At 42.8% G+C, this 18,760-nt stretch overlaps 1 non-coding gene across 1 annotated transcript; it reads right to left on the reverse strand.

Annotated features, from left to right (window-relative positions):
• Positions 1 to 1,097: 1,097 nt before the first annotated feature.
• Trnaa-cgc (transfer RNA alanine (anticodon CGC)) lies at positions 1,098 to 1,170 on the reverse strand. The gene has a single exon. It is a non-coding gene; the product is annotated as a tRNA-Ala (tRNA).
• Between the last annotated feature and the right edge of the window lie 17,590 nt (positions 1,171 to 18,760).

Consider the following 18,760-nt stretch of genomic DNA (forward strand, 5'->3'; position numbering starts at 1 on the left):
GGATGGCTATTTCCGATAGCAGTTGACTGATAACAAATATTATCCTGATTCATCCACTATAATTTTGTTACACCCGCACACACCCACACACACGCGCACAAACACACCCACACACACACACACACACACACACACATACACACACACACAATGGTGTTATGTTTATTTAATTATTTTAACTGTTGTTTTATAATCCACTTAGAACAGTCAACTCCGTCCGTCAAGAAAGCTTATTAACTTCTCTATAGAGGGTGAACCAGAACTCTACTGATAAACTTTCAGAGACAGTTGAGGGATATCTTCAGAATATTTTGGCATAAGGGAACACTGTCTCCTGCGCCTCGTGACATAATTATTGTCTTCAGTTTGGTTTCTTGCACCAGTTAGCTTTGCATCTGTATTGCCCTGAGAATAGTGCACGACAGTGAAAATCTCCACGGTACTCTCTGTGAAGCTTGTCTGGAAAGAAACATGATCTGTTCTCTCACGGTACCTCTTGTTGACAACAATAATGGCCACTTTACTTTCCGTACTCAAGCTCGTATTCAGTACTGCTCGATTTTCTCTTATATTTGTTTCATTCGACGGTTGTTGCATTACTCTGTGTTCTCTCTTGTACGTTTGGATGAATGCATATTACAGGATACTTTATTGTTGTGGAGGTATATCCAGAGAAAATAAGGGTGACAGCGCTAACAAACCGAATCTATACTCGCTCTACTAGTAATAAAACTGTAAAACTGTAGCGTCTGTACGTCTGTTTGAACATGCTAATCTCCAAAACTACTTGACGAACGATCATGGGGATTTCACAGGTAACTTAGCATAGCTTGGGGCAACGCATAGGCTTTCTATCATTAAAATCTAAACACAGAACAAATTACTGTAATTTAAAGTTTTCTCTAAAATCGTCTGCTCGGCTTAGCGGTGGTGGTGGTTAGTGTTTAACGTCCCGTCGACAACGAGGTCATGAGAGACGGAGCGCAAGCTCGGGTGAGGGAAGGATAGGGAAGGAAATCGGCCGTGCCCTTTCAAAGGAACCATCCCAGCATTTGCCTGAAACGATTTAGGGAAAACACGGAAAACCTAAATCAGGATGGCCGGAGACGGGATTGAACCGTCGTCCTCCCGAATGCGAGTCCAGTACGCTAACCACTGCGCCACCTCGCTGGGTGCTGCTCGGCTTAGTAATTTGCATGTTAAATCATCACGGTGTAGTACTCAAAAGAACCAATAGATGACGTTGTTAGTTTTCTCGTACAGAAAGGAACTGATAGATGGCTCTGTGAGGTTATTTTAACTCAGTGACAGATATATTTTCGGTACTTGAGTGACAGAACTAAGCGTGGATACAAAGATTTCCTGATTTCGCTTCGTATGTTACAGAATTAACGGTATTTCTCAGCTTCCTTCGATATATTCTATTTATATCTGACTACTTTCTTACGAAGATTTTTTTCTTTTTTCCCCTAGTGACAGAAGTATTTTCACAAGTTTACATCAGTAACACAATGTAGCACCACAATCTTATCTGTACGAACGTAAACTAACATTGAATTTTTGGCTAGTATATTCGGATTTAATGATTTCGCTTTGTGTATTAACAACTTAATGACATTGCTTTTCTTCTTTCGACAGGTTTTATTTATATTCTTTGCTAGGAGAAACGAATTTATTAACTTTACTTCATGATTTGGGTGCCTACTCGTTACATTTCGATTTCGTTTTTTTGCGAATAAAAATGTCCAGAAAATGGAGTCTTCCTGAATACACCAGAAAGACAAAAAGACCGAGGGCTATGTGGTAACAAGAATTCAATGAAGACTGTGAGGCTCGTGAATATTAGGATTTGACTCGCTCTTTGGAAACTCTTTACAAAGGCAGGGCGGGATCTATCTGTATCGAGAGCGTCATGCATTTCCAAGCTCCTCAGAACCCTTCACTGATAGAGGGTTAAAGTTACTTCAACCTAATTACTTCTTTCCAACGTAACATTGTAGAAGCGGAAATTTTACCGGTAAATGGAGCATGCGAGCGTGGTTCTATACCCCAAATCCCGGTTGTTCGTAACAGTTTACCATTTCGCATTAAAAGTGTACAATTCTCTGTTAACATGTGTTATGCTATACTCACACAACCAACTCTTCATAGCTCTCTCCTATATTAACGAAGCGGACAAGGTCTTCGCTCATGTTTTCAGTAATTTTACTTCAAACCTCCTCTACATAGAAGCTTTACTAGCAAAAAGTAAATTCCACGTTTCCGAAGTCTCGTCTACAGTTATAAGCAGACACCCAGACAACGCCGGATTTCTCATTCAGCAAATCATAATTATATTATTACTGCCTAATGAGTCGCGGGAGGCCGTAAGTTCCTTGCATCAAAGTACTGTGATGGTATCCCTGAACAACCTTACCAAGCGAGATGGAACAGTGTTTAGCACCTGGACTCGTAATCGAGAGGATGATGCTTCAAATCTGCCTCCAGCCATCCAGATATAGGTTTTCCATGATTTCCCTGAATTGCTACAGACAAATGTCGGGATGGTTCCTTTGAAAAGACATGATCGATTCCTTTGAAAAGACATGATCGATTTCCTTTTACCATTGTTAACAAAACTGCCCTGGGCGGATTTTCTTTCTCCAATGTTGGAAAGTTAGTCGGTGCGGTTCTGGCACGCTCTGGTTCATCTTGTGTATACTGATTCTGCTTCTGTCCATGCTTGCTTCTCTGATTTCGAAATTAATTTCAAAATATTGTTGCAGAGAGAGAATGGGTGGTGTGAGAAATAGAACGGATGATAACACTGATTAACTTTTTCTGTATATACCGTCGTCAATTAAGTAAAATATCTGCCTCAGATCAGCAAATAATGTACATGTATAAGAAGATTTCGAATTTTTTCAGTAGTAAAACACTTCCCTCGCGTGAAAATGTTATTTTACTTTCGATCAAAATCATTTTTCACTTCCACTTAAAATATTTCTTAAGTTTCTTCTAACCTCGAAGCAGACGAAAATATAAAATTAGTCTCAGATAATGTTTAACAGCACGGTAATAAATATTGCCGTCTTGTGATCGGTATTTGCTTTTATTAACAGTGACGTAAATTTGATCGTTCTCTACCGCTTCTCAGTCATAACAACTGAACAAGTTTCATTATTCAGACAATAATGCACTATTCAAAGAAGGGAATAGAAAAATAAGGTTTCCAGTATGAACAACGAAGGGAACTCCCTCGCACAACACGGACGCACTTCAGCGACGAGCGAAGACCTTCGTCGCCCTTGCAGATAGTGGCCAGGCACTCGGCACAGCTCGATCTGCGCAGGCGTCACGTACTCTTATGGTGATGGCCATTTACATGTAAAAGAAACACAACACAATTTTCTGAAGTTACAATTGAAATATGTAATAAACATGGTAAATCTTTTTAAAACTGCTGTAGAAAAAGAATGTCACACATTAGTGTTTGACAATACAATGCGCGCGCGTACACACACACACACACACACACACACACACACACACACACACAATAATATGAATGTTAACGCATGCATATTTCATTCGCAATGTTAGTAACATCCAGAAAACAAACAACAACAGCAAAACGAGTACCATCAAGACAGTAGTAAATACAGAATAGGTAGTGCCACAGTATGATTTGAGAGAATAGGAGTGATCATTCAGTTCCTACGAACGGACTCTCTGTCGCCAGTCTATTTTGCCTCCGAAGTCGCCCAAATTTTGTAAGGCGTATTGTTTATCTGTAAGCGTTCTACAGATATTGAATAGCATTATATCGCTGGCACAGACAGATCCTTTCCAAAAGCATTTTGTTACACTCCTTTCACATACTTGGTTTCGGTTTCCCGGTATTTGTTTTCAGTTTTCGGCTCGTATGCTGTAGTCCCCAGCTCGTGGTTTCGCGGTCGCTTCCTGAGAGCGGGGTCAAGGGTTCGATTTCCTGCGGGGTCAGGGATTTTCACTTGCCTCGAGATGACTGGGTCTTTGTGTTGTTCTCATAATTTCATCATCATTCATCAATGTGGCGAGATTGGACTGAGCAAAGTTTGGAAAATTGTACGGGCGCTGATAACCGCGCAGTTGAGCGCCCCACAAACCAAACATCAACATCATCATCATCCTATGGTGTATGACCTCAGCTCCACAGTACGATGAAGGCATCGCGGACGATCCAGAACTCATGAAATGACCGAATCTGTAGTTGATCTACAGATCTCTCCCAAACAACGGCTATCCGATAGCTTGCGTTACAGGACACATTTCATACCCATCTTACTCATTTATTTTCGATATCTGAAATGGAATAAACATTCAAGAGTCAAGTACTAGGTCATTTCGCTTCTATATGCAAATGTCACGCCTATATCTTGCTGAAAGATAGCCATTTTTACTTTTTTAGTGTGTATACTGCATTTGATCGTATTGCCTAATCAAAACCGTTTGATCCAAAACAGTTTTGCGGGTATAAATACTGATTTTGTGAAATGCCTTCAGTACATGTCAGCGCACAGGATGTTACAAAATGACATTTTAACAGTTTGGTAAGTTGTAGGAAATGAAATTTTGAATGTTTTGATAACAGGGACTTATCGCCAGAAATGTGAAGTCTCGGTAGCACTATGTTCTTTCTACGAATTCGATATGCTAAATGAAACACTAGAATACTGTAGTCTGGAATATGTTTATTCACATCAATGCACAATCAAACACTGTAGAATGTACAATCAAACACTGTAACCTGAATCGATGGCTTCATTACTGTAGAGTAAATGTTCAAATTGACGACCATCAACTTCGTTACGTGATGTGAATCGACGAATCATGTTTTGTCTGATTCTCCGTGAAATTCCGCATGCCCTCTAATCGTATCAAACGTTGTAAAGATGAGCTTAATAAGCTCAGGTGCTGATCCTGCTGGAGCTGAGTACATAAGATATTTTACATAACTCATCAGGAAAAAGTCAAGAGCGTTGACATCACCTGAGCGGAAAGACCAAGGCATTGGGCACCAAAATGGCTCTGAGCACTATGGGACTTAACTTCTGAGGTCATCAGTCCCCTAGAACTTAGAACTACTTAAACCTAACTAACCTAAGGACATCACACACATTCATGCCCGATGCAGGATTCGAACCTACGACCGTAGCGGTCGCGTGTTTCCAGACTGACGCGCCTAGAACCGCTCGGCCACACAGGCCGGCCGGTGGGCACCCCTTTGAATTACCTGCCTCCTGGAGTTGTCTGTGAGGTACGCCCTGCCCCTATGATCGATGTGTACTGGAGCACCATCTTCCTGAAAGAACAAATTAATGCGCATTTGCAGGAGAACGTCCTCCAGAAGTTCAGGCAAGGCATTGCCCAGAACGATCAAATTCCATGCGTCATTCAAACGATCTGGTAAGATGTCTGGTTGAGTAAGGTGATCTCCTAGAATTCCAGTCGAAATTTCCACTGAGAATCTCTATTGGTACCTTTTCTTACAGTTAGTGTGCGGGTTTCCAACAGCCCAGTGCTGACTGTAGACACTTAATTTCACATTTCTGCTTATAGGTTCCTTATATTAAAATTTTCAAAATTTCAGTCTCTACAAACTACCAAACTTCTAAAACGTCATTATGTAACGTCCTGCATACTTTCAAATCAGAAGAAGTTAAGCTTGTATGACTAGAAAAAAGTGTAAAATAAAATCACAAGTAACGAAATATTTACGTATATGTGGGCAATTTCTTTTTACTGGTGAGTTTAGTGAAGAAACTTTCCATAATAAGTGTTGAGAAAAGTAACCTATTGAGTGTAATCCTTCAGGCAAATGTTTAGTTCCTCTGTATAAAAGCAATCTTCCGTGCAGCGTTTAAAGAACATTTCTGAATACTTTATACACATGAAATTCTTCTTTTTTGCATTCTAAAAGCGTAATTCTATGGCTTATATTCCCACGATATGTAGTAAACCATTATGTAAATATTAGATCGGAAATTTGTATACTATTAAGAATCGCTGAGATCTATAGTTTCCAAAGAGGAATGCGCGAGAAGTTTTAATTCGCTGTCCATCATTTGCTTTCTTGCAGTTTTAGCGAAAATTACAAAATAAACTGCCTGCCACTATTCAAGATACTCTTGTCTTGTATTTGCATTAATACATTCGCTGATGACTGTCTGTATTGGCGTATTACCTCTATACTGCACTGTGTCTTAAATTAATATTTTGGTCGAGTCCATATACATTTGACTTCAGAATTGTTATTGGATTCGACCCTGCTATTATAACCTTCTGTAAAGTTTTTATTTACAAAAAGTAAACTATCGTTTACATCAGTTAAAGAACCTTCAACAAGTAAACGAAATTCAAAAGAATATTATACCAATAAATCTACACTATGACTTTTTCAAAGAATTGACCTCCCATATACAGGATGTCCTAAAAATGTCAGGATAAACTTCGAGGGGTTGTAGTGAGGGTCTTGAGAAAAAAATCGAAGACAGGAACCCGTACCCAAACATAATTCACGTACGTTAGGCTAGCTGCTGCGTAGACAGGCCTTGTCTCGTATGAATGCGATGTTCTGTTGTCTTGGTGAATGACATTTCTGACACAGGTTTCTATCTGCAGGTTATTTTACTCCAGTATTCGAAAAACAACATAAATTTTATATTGCTACAGGAGAAAAATAGACTGCGGATAGAAACCCGTGCCCTAAACCGTCACCCACCGAGGCCACAGAGCTTCGCATTCATAGGAGACCGAGTCTCTCTACACAGCAGCCAGCTCCATCTTCTTCACTAGTGAGCGTGATAATCCGTCGCGATCACTGATTAACATTACGAAACGTTCCGCCTACGGTCCGTGAGCGATCGAAGTCGGGTTTCCTACCAAAGGGGTGGCTTGCCAGCAGGCGCCGGCGCCTACAACTTTGACACTCTGTAGCGTCGTTGGATGGTTTTTACAGACCTGGGTTCCTATCTTCGAATTGTTCCTCTACGATTACTCTGGGGCATCCTGTATATATACGGGTACTGCCTGCAAAATGTGTTGCGAATAGATTTAGTAGTGGAGAGGTAATAAAATAAAGCGTCATGCCTAATACTGCAGTTTTACTGCATGTAGAGCTAAAATGTAATAAGCGATTAACATTTTTCCTTTTATTACACTACTGGCCATTAAAATTGCTACACCAAGAAGAAATGCTGATGATAAACGGGTATTCATTGGACAAATATATTATACTAGAACTGACATGTGATTACATTTTCACACAGATTGGGCGCATAGGTCCTGAGAAATCAGTACCCAGAACAACCACCTCTGGCCCTAATAACGGCCTTGATACGCCTGGGCATTGAGTCAAACAGAGCTTGGATGGCATGTACAGGACAGCTGCCCATGCAATTTCAACACGATTCCACAGTTCATCAAGAGTAGTGACTGGCGTATTGTGACGAGCCAGCTGCTCGGTCACCATTGTCCAGACGTTTTCTGTTGGTGAGACAATGTGCTGGCCAGGGCAGCAGTCGAACATTTTATGTATCCAGAAAGGCCCGTACAGGATCTGCAATATGCGGTCGTGCATTATCCTGCTGAAATGTAGGGTTTCACAGGGATCCAATTAAGCGTAGAGCCACGGGTCGTAACACATCTCAAATGTAACGTCCACTGTTCAAAGTGCCGTCAAAGCGAACAAGAGGTGACCGAGACGTGTAACCAGTGGCACCCCGTACCATCACGCCGGGTGATACGCCAGTATGGCGATGACGAATACACGCTTCCAATGTGCGTTCACCGCGATGTCGCCAAACACGGATGCGACCATCATGATGCTGTAAACAGAACCTGGATTCATCCGAAAAAATGACGTTTTGCCATTCGTGCACCCAGGTTCGTCGTTAAGTACACCATCGCAGGCGCTCCTGTCTGTGATGCAGCGTCAAGGGTAACCGCAGCCATGGTCTCCGAGCTGATAGTCCATGCTTCTGCAAACGTCGTCGAACTGTTCGTGCAGATGGTTGTTGTCTTTCAAACGTCCCTATCTGTTGACTCAGGGATCGAGACGTGGCTGCACGATTCGTTACAGCCATGCGGATAAGATGCCTGTCATCTTGACTGCTAGTGATACGAGGCCGTTGGGATCCAGCACGGCGTTCCGTCTTACCTCCTGAACCCACCAATTCCGTATTCTGCTAACGGTCAGTTGATCTCGACCAACGCGAGCAGCAATGTCGCGATACGATAAACCGCAATCGCGATAGGCTGCAATCCGACCTTTATCAAAGTCGAAAACGTGATGGTACGCATTTCTCCTCCTTACACGAGACATCACAACAACGTTTCACCAGGCATCGCCGGTCAACTGCTGTTTGTGTATGAGAAAGCGGTTGGAAACTTTTCTCATGTCAGCACGTTGTAGGTGTCGCCACCGGCGCCAACCTTGTGTGAATGCTCTGGAAAGCTAATCATTTGCGTGTTACAGCATCTTCTTCCTGTCGGTTAAATTTCGCGGCTGTAGCACGTCATCTTCATGGTGTAGCGATTTTAATGGCCAGTAGTGTATTTTGTGTGGGGTGTTGGCGAGGAAAAGTTTCGAAAAGCTTTGATATTATTTTAAAGTTTGCTGGAAGTCACTACGTGCTCTCATCCTCAAATAGTCTCAAAATAGTCTAGGTAATTTGCACATATTAATTTAGGCTACCTCAAGACATATATAGTTTCTGCCCTTAACACCTTTTTTACTGTGTTAAACCTTTAACATGACACCACATATCTTGATCAATATACCTAAGCGTTATCTCTGTAGCCACACCTACCTCTCTTCAGCAGTCTGATCATATTTTTTAAATAGGATGTTCTCGGTCGTTCCCTCGTTTTCTTCCGCACAATCTTGCCTTCGAAGATGTTCTGGTAAGAATGTAATGCCTGGTTAAGAGTCCAACGAGTTTTGCTTTGCATTGTCCTACAACTTTCAGGAGTTCTTTCTTTTCTCGCATATCCTGTGGAACTATTTCATCCATTTTTTGGTCATTTGAGGTTATTCTTGAACTTCTCCTCAAACGTGCTCTCTCCCGTAGTGTTCCTCCTTTTTATATCTACACTCCTGGAAATTGAAATAAGAACACCGTGAATTCATTGTCCCAGGAAGGGGAAACTTTATTGACACATTCCTGGGGTCAGATACATCACATGATCACACTGACTGAACCACAGGCACATAGACACAGGCAACAGATCATGCACAATGTCGGCACTAGTACAGTGTATATCCACCTTTCGCAGCAATGCAGGCTGCTATTCTCCCATGGAGAGGATCGTAGAGATGCTGGATGTAGTCCTGTGGAACGGCTTGCCATGCCATTTCCACCTGGCGCCTCAGTTGGACCAGCGTTCGTGCTGGACGTGCAGACCGCGTGACGCTTCATCCAGTCCCAAACATGCTCAATGGGGGACAGATCCGGAGATCTTGCTGGCCAGGGTAGTTGACTTACACCTTCTAGAGCACGTTGGGTGGCACGGGATACATGCGGACGTGCATTGTCCTGTTGGAACAGCAAGTTCCCTTGCCAGTCTAGGAATGGTAGAACGATGGGTTCGATGACGGTTTGGATGTACCGTGCACTATTCAGTGTCCCCTCGACGATCACCAGTGGTGTACGGCCAGTGTAGGAGATCGCTCCCCACACCATGATGCCGGGTGTTGGCCCTGTGTGCCTCGGTCGTATGCAGTCCTGATTGTGGCGCTCGCCTGCACGGCGCCAAACACGCATACGACCATCATTGGCACCAAGGCAGAAGCGACTCTCATCGCTGAAGACGACACGTCTCCATTCGTCCCTCCATTCACGCCTGTCGCGACACAACTGGAGGCGGGCTGCACGATGTTGGGGCGTGAGCGGAAGACGGCCTAACGGTGTGCGGGACCGTAGCCCAGCTTCATGGAGACGGTTGCGAATGGTCCTCGCCGATACCCCAGGAGCAACAGTGTCCCTAATTTGCTGGGAAGTGGCGGTGCGGTCCCCTACGGTACTGCGTAGGATCCTACGGTCTTGGCGTGCATCCGTGCGTCGCTGCGGTCCGGTCCCAGGTCGACGGGCACGTGCACCTTCCGCCGACCACTGGCGACAACATCGATGTACTGTGGAGACCTCACGCCCCACGTGTTGAGCAATTCGGCGGTACGTCCACCCGGCCTCCCGCATGCCCACTATACGCCCTCGCTCAAAGTCCGTCAACTGCACATACGGTTCACGTCCACGCTGTCGCGGCATGCTACCAGTGTTAAAGACTGCGATGGAGCTCCGTATGCCACGGCAAACTGGCTGACACTGACGGCGGCGGTGCACAAATGCTGCGCAGCTAGCGCCATTCGACGGCCAACACCGCGGTTCCTGGTGTGTCCGCTGTGCCGTGCGTGTGATCATTGCTTGTACAGCCCTCTCGCAGTGTCCGGAGCAAGTATGGTGGGTCTGACACACTGGTGTCAATGTGTTCTTTTTTCCATTTCCAGGAGTGTATGTTCAGCCATATTTTCTCCTTTATGTTGTTTTAAATGTCTTCCTGTTATATATTTACTGTCTCTCGGCTGAAGAGCAGCGCCTATGCTGCTGTTAGCCCGCCGCAGATGGGAGATGACATTCAATAAAGAAAAAAAAAGAAAAGTTTGGGAATCATTCTAGCATTAATATGGGCCGCAAATGGGGAAATCTATTGACAAGTGCGTTTGCAAAGGGCAGATTAATGTTACCCATAAAATATTATGTCTGTTTTTGCAAAGGGCAGATTGTTATGATCAAGCGCCAGGATTTGGCTGCAGTGGTTCTTGAAATATTGTGAAATGATGAGATTAATTGAAAGAATATTAGCAATGATTAAATTGGGTCTTAGTTTCCTTGTTCCCCTAATGAACTGTCGATGTTAAACTTCAGCTGCAGTTCTGCTGCTACCCCGACCGAAGACGGCCTCAGGTTCCATCACGTCTAAGTACGGTTTCAATATTCAACTGATAATAGAAAGAGACGACAGGGTGAAACCACAGACCAAAGAAGAACAAAAGGATTTGGTAAAACGTTGCATATATTGTCTCAGAAGAACACGTTAAATGAGATGTAGCCTGTTAAAATTGAATAACGGTATTTTTGTTTTTCTCTTTTGAGTAATCAGTGTTCTGATTGATTTGATGAAGGCCACCACGAATTTCTCTCCTAAGGCAGCCTTTCCTTCTCAGAATAGCACTATCTACATATGTCCTTAATTATTTTGTGGATGTATCCCAATCTTAGGGTTCCTCTAGTACCATGGAAGTTATTCCCTGGTGTCTTAACAAATATCTTATTATCCTGTCCCTTATTCTTGTCAGTGTTTTCCATACATTTCTTTCCTCGCCGAGTCTGTGGAGAATCTCCTCACTCCTTACCCTAACTCCTTATTCCTTACCTTACATCATCATTCCTTACCTTAACACAAATTAAACCAAGAAACTGGCGACTCTATTCTTGCTACAGGTTCAAGACAAGAACAATTAAGCAGGAAACCATTACAAACACTGTGCTGCATGCTACAGCCCGTGAATTACAAGAGAGTACGCCGAGAGATATTCGAATGCTAACAGTCTTGAGAAGACTGGCCCAGGCAGGGGCGGTTTGGATTGCTATTCCGGAAACTTCATACGATAACCACTGTTACAGTGCGGTGCACACGTGTTGCATCACGTCGGTACCGATCAGCACATCGAAACTGCTTGACAACCACACTGTAGTAAGTCGCGTGATAAATGGCCACTGTCGATGTGACAAGCATGCACATCCGTGCATAATGGCGGCATCTCACTCAGTGATGATGATCATGACCCTGCTCCAGCTAAGAACTGACTTCAACTGGGGCATCGATGGAGTCTATCGTAAGTTTTGTGTATAAAGACCCAAGAAAAATGTATAACTCCGCCAGCAAGAAGAGGAGCCTTGCGACCAACCCTAACAGGTGCGCCACTGGCCCGTAATGGAAGGCCTGCGGCCCACACGTTGAAAGACATGAAATAGCTGGTCTTCTGCGAAAATGGAGGGTCGGATGCGTCCCTCTGCTTCTCGTGAAGGACTGAAATTAGAAATAACGGCTATCTTGGCCTTCAAAAATACGCTATATTGCACAAATTCTATATCAATAAAACGGCTGTTGAAGAAGGACTGAAATTCAAACAGCTACCTTAGCGTTCCAGAAATAAGTCATATTGCATACATTCTACATAAATTAAACCAGGCGTCAGGAAACTATAATCTCTCCGTGAGCCAGGAGTCATGTGGTTAGGCAAGCCTACTGAGGTCCCCAATTTCAGGGGAAAATTCATTTGATATGATTAAATTTGCATTTAATTACATCGACTTTTAAATCTCGAGGCCAGTTAACCCGTGACCTATACCAGTGCACTCGTATTTGAAAGGATATCCTAATATGCAATCGGAAGTAGTAATTAAATTTTTATTCCCTTCAACAGAGGGCTGGTCTAGCTGCTATCGTGGTTCCATAATCTTTGTGGCTAGGCAGCACAATATATGAGTGCTACAAGGGAAGAAGCATCTCAGAAGCGTCGAAGCAGGTTGACTGTTGGTATTTTGCTGTCGTCAGCATCTATGGCAAGTATCTGAACGTCAGTGAAACCACGAGTAGGCGACAAGATGTTGGACGTCCACTCATCATCAATTAAGGTGGAGGTAGGAGGCTTGTTCGCTCAGTAAAGCACGATAGACGGCGAACAGTGGCCAGTCTAACGACAGAGCACACCGTTCACTGTACACTGTTGAACATGGAGTTCTGCATCAAACAGCTCGAATGTGATCCCGAGTTGACCTAGGGACTGTACTCTTGGATGTACACTGATCACCCATTATCTGGCGATTCTGATGAAATCGTACGGAACGTGACAAAAATTTCATATAAAAACACATTTATTAACCTACTAACAAAAATGGGATACATACCATTTGTTCCACTAATGCCGCATTCATTAGCAGCAGCTGTAATACTAGCACAGTGCCCAGATATCTCAGTCCACTTCAGCCTAATCAGTGGGCGGTCAGTCTTGTTTACAAGACTAGCGATTTAGATATTTCTTTATTTCACTTGTTTCTGTGGTGTATTCTTGCAACTAGTTTACTCCAGGAGGAGGTCTAGCAGGTACTACAACACACACAATTTGTTACTAACATTGTAAGTACTTACGATTGGAAACAGTTAGTGTCCACACAGATGATATGTTTTTGGTACTGTCGCTGACGTAACGCTTAACACCTCTTCACTACAGAATGACAATTTAACATCAGTGTATAATTGTCATTAACTGGACATAAAGTCCTGAACAACTGTTTTGCTTGAACACGACAGAGTGAGGTAGTCATTAGCCATGATTGAAGGTGGTCGCTGACTGCGTAGAGACTGGGCGTTTACGTTGACTGGGCTGAGCGGCACTGAGCACACGAGGGGCGAGTCTGTGCCGACGTCTACGATCTGCTCATGCGTCGTGCAGCGACTGCCTTTACTTACGGTTTTTTTAGTGAGGTATCAACTCCTACAAGTGACCTCGTTCTGAGATCTACACCACAGTTTTCTTGTCAGAGTTCAAGCCCTGTATCCTCTGGTCCTGAAAAGAATCTGTTTTATTTTCCCTCCTTTCAGCATCACTCATTTCCTCCCATCATAGACGAAATGAGGTTTGGCGAATTTTTCTCGCTATAAACTTGTGGGAGCTAGATCCTTGGCGACCTAAATCCTTTGGTATTAGAGATTTGCGTGGTCTTTGACCGCTGCGCTTCAGGCTTATCACAGTAGACTGCGCTTCAGGCTTGGCGATTTGGGTGACTTGACATGCGAGCTTACTCCAGCAGCAGACCTTGGGTACTACGCTCTCGAAGCCATCACATTATTTGAAATCGTTCACCTTCCTGTCTTCTCCTCATTCAGTAGAATACTGCAAAATTTGTTAAATCAAACAACCAGGTATGAAATGTATGTTGACTTGGGAAGAATCGCGGCTACAGATTAGGCACCAGAGAGAAATCGTTGTTCATCATCTTGTCGGCACAAGGAATAACCTATTCGTGCCTGGTACTTAATGTTGAACCAATGTATCGACTACATACCATTTTGTGAGACATTATATTTTTGGTTTTTGTATCAAATCCTGTAGCCTGTGTGCGGTTAACGTTAGAATTCAAAGAGCGAACTGTTGATAATTGTGCTCATATTCCAGTATACGGCGTAAATCTCCTAAAATTTGCACCGCAAATACAGGGAAATCAGAAGTACTATTGATGTGTGGTTTACATATAAGGAGCTGATTGACAGGGGCTCGTAATGTCAGCCAACAGAATGTAATAATACTTAGTGTATTAGGTGCAAATATACGCTATTTTTAAATGAAACAATGCCTGTTGACATTGACAAACTAAAATAGGTATATGAGATTGTCAGCGGTGATTGTTGCAGGATTCTAGAGTGAGTTGCTTACGAGATATAATATTTTGAAAAGTTTCCTCACCAACACTTGATTGGGCCATTCAACCAGCGCAGTTTCTACGTAAGATATTGCTTTCAGTGTGCTTATGTGTTCCTTGAGTGCATTGCCACTTGCTAGTCAGTTTGTGCGTAACAGTCCAAGCAGGAGAGCGTAAGTGGACGATAGGATTTTCCTCTGCACGACAAAAAAGTAAAAAATAAAAAAAAACATTCTCATTGTGTATGGAGAGAATAGGAAGATTGCAGTTCTATCTCGTACGGTGTATGCGGCAAATTATCACAATAGACGTCAACCATCTCGGCAATTACTTGTCAGCCTCTTGAACCAGTTACGTGAATGTGGTAGTGTAACACCTAGGCAACGTAACGGAAGGAAACACCTGGCGACAGAAGAGGGGCAAATTAACGTTCTCGCTCTATTGCAGTTGATCCGTACGTTAGCTCCCATGAAGGAAGTGACATGCATCAGGCAAGTATCCTACGCGTTATCCATCGAAAAAGGTTCCATCCCTATCACATCTCTCTCCACCAAGAGCTGCACGAAAACGATAATGAGAATCGCGTTAGCTTCTGTACATGGGCATTAAAACAGGATACTCCAGGAGTATCACGAATCTTGTTTAGTGACGAAGCGGAATTTACCAATCATGTCTGGTTAAACCAGAGAAACATGCGCTATTGGTGTGTAGACAAGCCCCGTTGGCTTCGTCAGGTGCAATGTCAGCGTCCATAGAGTGTAAACATACGGTGTGGTGTAGTGAACCATCAGCTCGTAGGCCTGTTTTTCATGGTCGGAGTACTGAACGCACACAAGTGTCGCAGCCTCCTAGGAGATCTTCTTCCAAGGTTGCTAAAGGACACTCCTCTGTAGGGCTAGGAGGAACCTGTGGTACCAAATGACGGCTGTCCAGCCCATACTGCACGAATTACTAGAGCATATCTTCGAGAATTTTTTTCCAAATCGTTGGATTGGAGGCAGACGACACGCGCCTCGGTCGGCTCTTTCCCCATATTTGACGCCTGTAGCCTTTTTTCTGTGGGGAAAGCTGAAACACGCTGGCCGGCCTGTGTGACCGAGCGGTTCTAGGCGCTAAAGTCTGGAACCGCGCTGCTGCTAGATCGCAAGTTCGAATCCTGCCTCGGGAATGGAAGTGTGTGATGTCCTTAGGTTAGTTAGGTTTAAGTAGTTCTAAGTTCTAGGGGACTGATGACCTCAGATGTTAAGTCCCATAGTGCTCAGAGCCATTTGAACCATTTGAAAGACGCTGTCTACAAGGACATACCAACTACACCCGATGATATGCAACAACGTATTACTACAGCTTGCTCGGATTATCTCTGCTGAAATGCTAGAATATATGCAGTAGTAGTTCCTTACCAGACTGGAAGAATGTATCGTCGCTGCCCATGGGCGTTTTGAACACCACCTGTGATGGTCAGCTGTCTCGTTACAGGTCAGAATCCACATAACTAGTGTACGCAGTTGTGTTGTCCTTCACCGTGTGCTGCCACAGGTATTGCACGTGTGTTAGTGTGGGATCTTTTGAAAATACAATACCTCGTAAACGACTCGCACTGGAATCCCTGTACAAACATCACTGACATGCTGATTTACCCTAATTTTAGTTTGTTAATGTTAATAAGAATTGTTCCATTAAAAAGAAGTATGTGTTTGCACAAAAAAACACTTTTTAAGTATTATTACAATCTGTTCCTTGGCTAACGATACGAGTTCCTGGCCACCAACCCATTCCGTGAAAACCGCACGTCAATAGCATTTTCCCTTTCCACAATATTTGCGGTGCAAGTTTAGAATAATTCGCCATGTACAAGCTGGTTCAAGTCCATGAGGAATGGATGATGCGGATATCCACAACCCTACAAAGTTCTGGATAACACTTCGAGCATACCATGCAATCTTCATATGTTCACACCAGTATTAGCCTCGTTTTGTACAAATACGACATAATTCGGTACTGAATAAACTTACGTTCGAAAGAAAGAGAGCGTTGTTTTTCTTGTGGATTTATCTGTTTGATATATGACATGACTCGTTTACATTTGGAAATTACGGTTTGCATCCAGATAACGGCTTCGAAAATGTCCTCTGTGTTGGTAACAAGGTCTCACAGATTTTCATCGGCTGTCGCACCGCACACTTGCTTCAAATTTTTTACTCTCCACCTGTTTTTGTTTTAGAAGGGTGGTTTCACATCTATGAACCACTCAATACCTGAGGCACTGGGAGCCATAAGGGCCCAAATCGTAGACACACAGTTTCGATAAACATAGATGTTTGTGAAAATCGAAAGTATAGGTTAACCATCAGTCCCAAAGTTTTTGCGTGTTTTTTAACCATTTACCTACACCCTACATTTCCTCTTTATGTTGTGATTTTCTATAATGTTTAAGATTATTATCGTTACTGCTAATTCACAAAATAGTGATTTTTGACAGTTGTTAAGTTTGTACTTAATGTGAAATTAAAAACATAAAATCAGAATATAACGAACAGATAGTAAGGGCACCACATACACAATTTGAACTATTCCAATTCTTCATCGTGGTCCTCGTTATCATCTTTTCACTAAGCACACTTCTTGCTCGATATTCAGATAAAACTCTCTGTTCACTCCAGGCATGTAATCTAGTAGGGGTGTAAAGTCTTTGTGTTTCAAGGCTGATATTTACCTTCCACCTTCGTATTTTGGCACTAAATTTTGCAAGGCATCTACAAAGTGTGCGAAAATGACAAACTGTAGTCTCATTCCATGTGATTTGCAGAAAATGATGGTGTCTCAAGATTCCAATGACGAATATGTTACTTTAAACAGCAGCTTCCGGCAACCATTTGAAACCTTCATCATTGTAAAAATTCTAAAATGTACGTTGTTACCATATAATAACCTTTGGTTTGGTAGTGAGGTTACTGAGAAGGGCATAGCAACAAAATTATACTTTGTGCTTTGGGCCTTCTGCACAGATAAGACTGGTTCAGCATAAATCAACAGATGTCAGGACATTAATATATACGCTGATTTGTCAAACTCGACAAGAGTGTGCTTTAGACCCTTATGGTTTTCGCCGCATATCGTTAGTAGCTGTAGCATTACTTACACGGTGTCTCAAAATTATCCATTGCTCCATCTGATTTTCAACATTAATTGTAAAATAGTACACTTTTAGTAATTGTCTTTTATGTGAATACAAATGAAGTTGTTTTGTTTTTGTGTTAATTGTGGAAAAATATTTTCAGAAAAAAAGCCATGGAAAATAAGAAATAGTGATAAAGTATTACATATACATATTTTTAACAATAGCTGTGTTCATTTTAAACTGTGAAATTAGGCAACTCAGTACTCTTATTCGTAACTTCAATGTTAACCTTTTTCTATTTATTACGACTTTAAACTTGGAGTAATAGTTTGTTTCGTAAGTAGAAATTGAAATGGAAATTTGTGGTAAGGTCTTATGGGACCAAACTACAGATTTCACCAAAATACAGATTTCACACTGCAAAGCTTTGGATAGCACTAGGTCTCCTTCTATCTCCCTCCCTCCCCCCCCCCCTCTCTCTCTCTCTCTCTCTTTCTTGCATACACACACACACACACACACACACAAACACACAAACACACACACACACACACACACACATTCTCATTTCTATATTTTGTAATCCCTAAGACTATACACTACTTACAAATAACTTCCGGGAATTCAGCCAGGTAACACTTTCAGCGACCGCCGATATTTCGGCGGGAGAACACCCCGCCATTTTCAAGGCAAACTGCAACGGACAGGCGCCGTACATGCGAATTTAATACCTCGGTTCTCGGACCGAAGCAGGAAAGATAACACACACACAAACACACTGAACACTAGTGCCACCAAAGATGACCAAAGTCAGAGCTATCGATAGTGAGACTATGAATTCGCAGGTGAGGCAGCATTGACTCTGTTCCTCTGTTTTTTGACAAGGGAGAGAGCCGGATTCCAAACAGAGTTTAAACAGAAACCTCCATCCCTGTTAACGAGGTTGCTCGCTAATTTAATCTCAACTGCCTCCCGAATCACACTGTCCCAATAGCTGGACGTGCATGCCAATATCTCGGTGTTATTATATAACATGGGGTGACCAGTATCCAAGCAATGTTCGGCAATAGCAGATCTATTTGGCTGCTGTAATCGTGTGTGCCGTTTATGCTCAGTACATCTGTCCTCCACGGTCCTGATA

Source organism: Schistocerca cancellata, chromosome 2, assembly GCF_023864275.1.
Source record: "Schistocerca cancellata isolate TAMUIC-IGC-003103 chromosome 2, iqSchCanc2.1, whole genome shotgun sequence".
Lineage (NCBI taxonomy): Eukaryota > Metazoa > Arthropoda > Insecta > Orthoptera > Acrididae > Schistocerca > Schistocerca cancellata.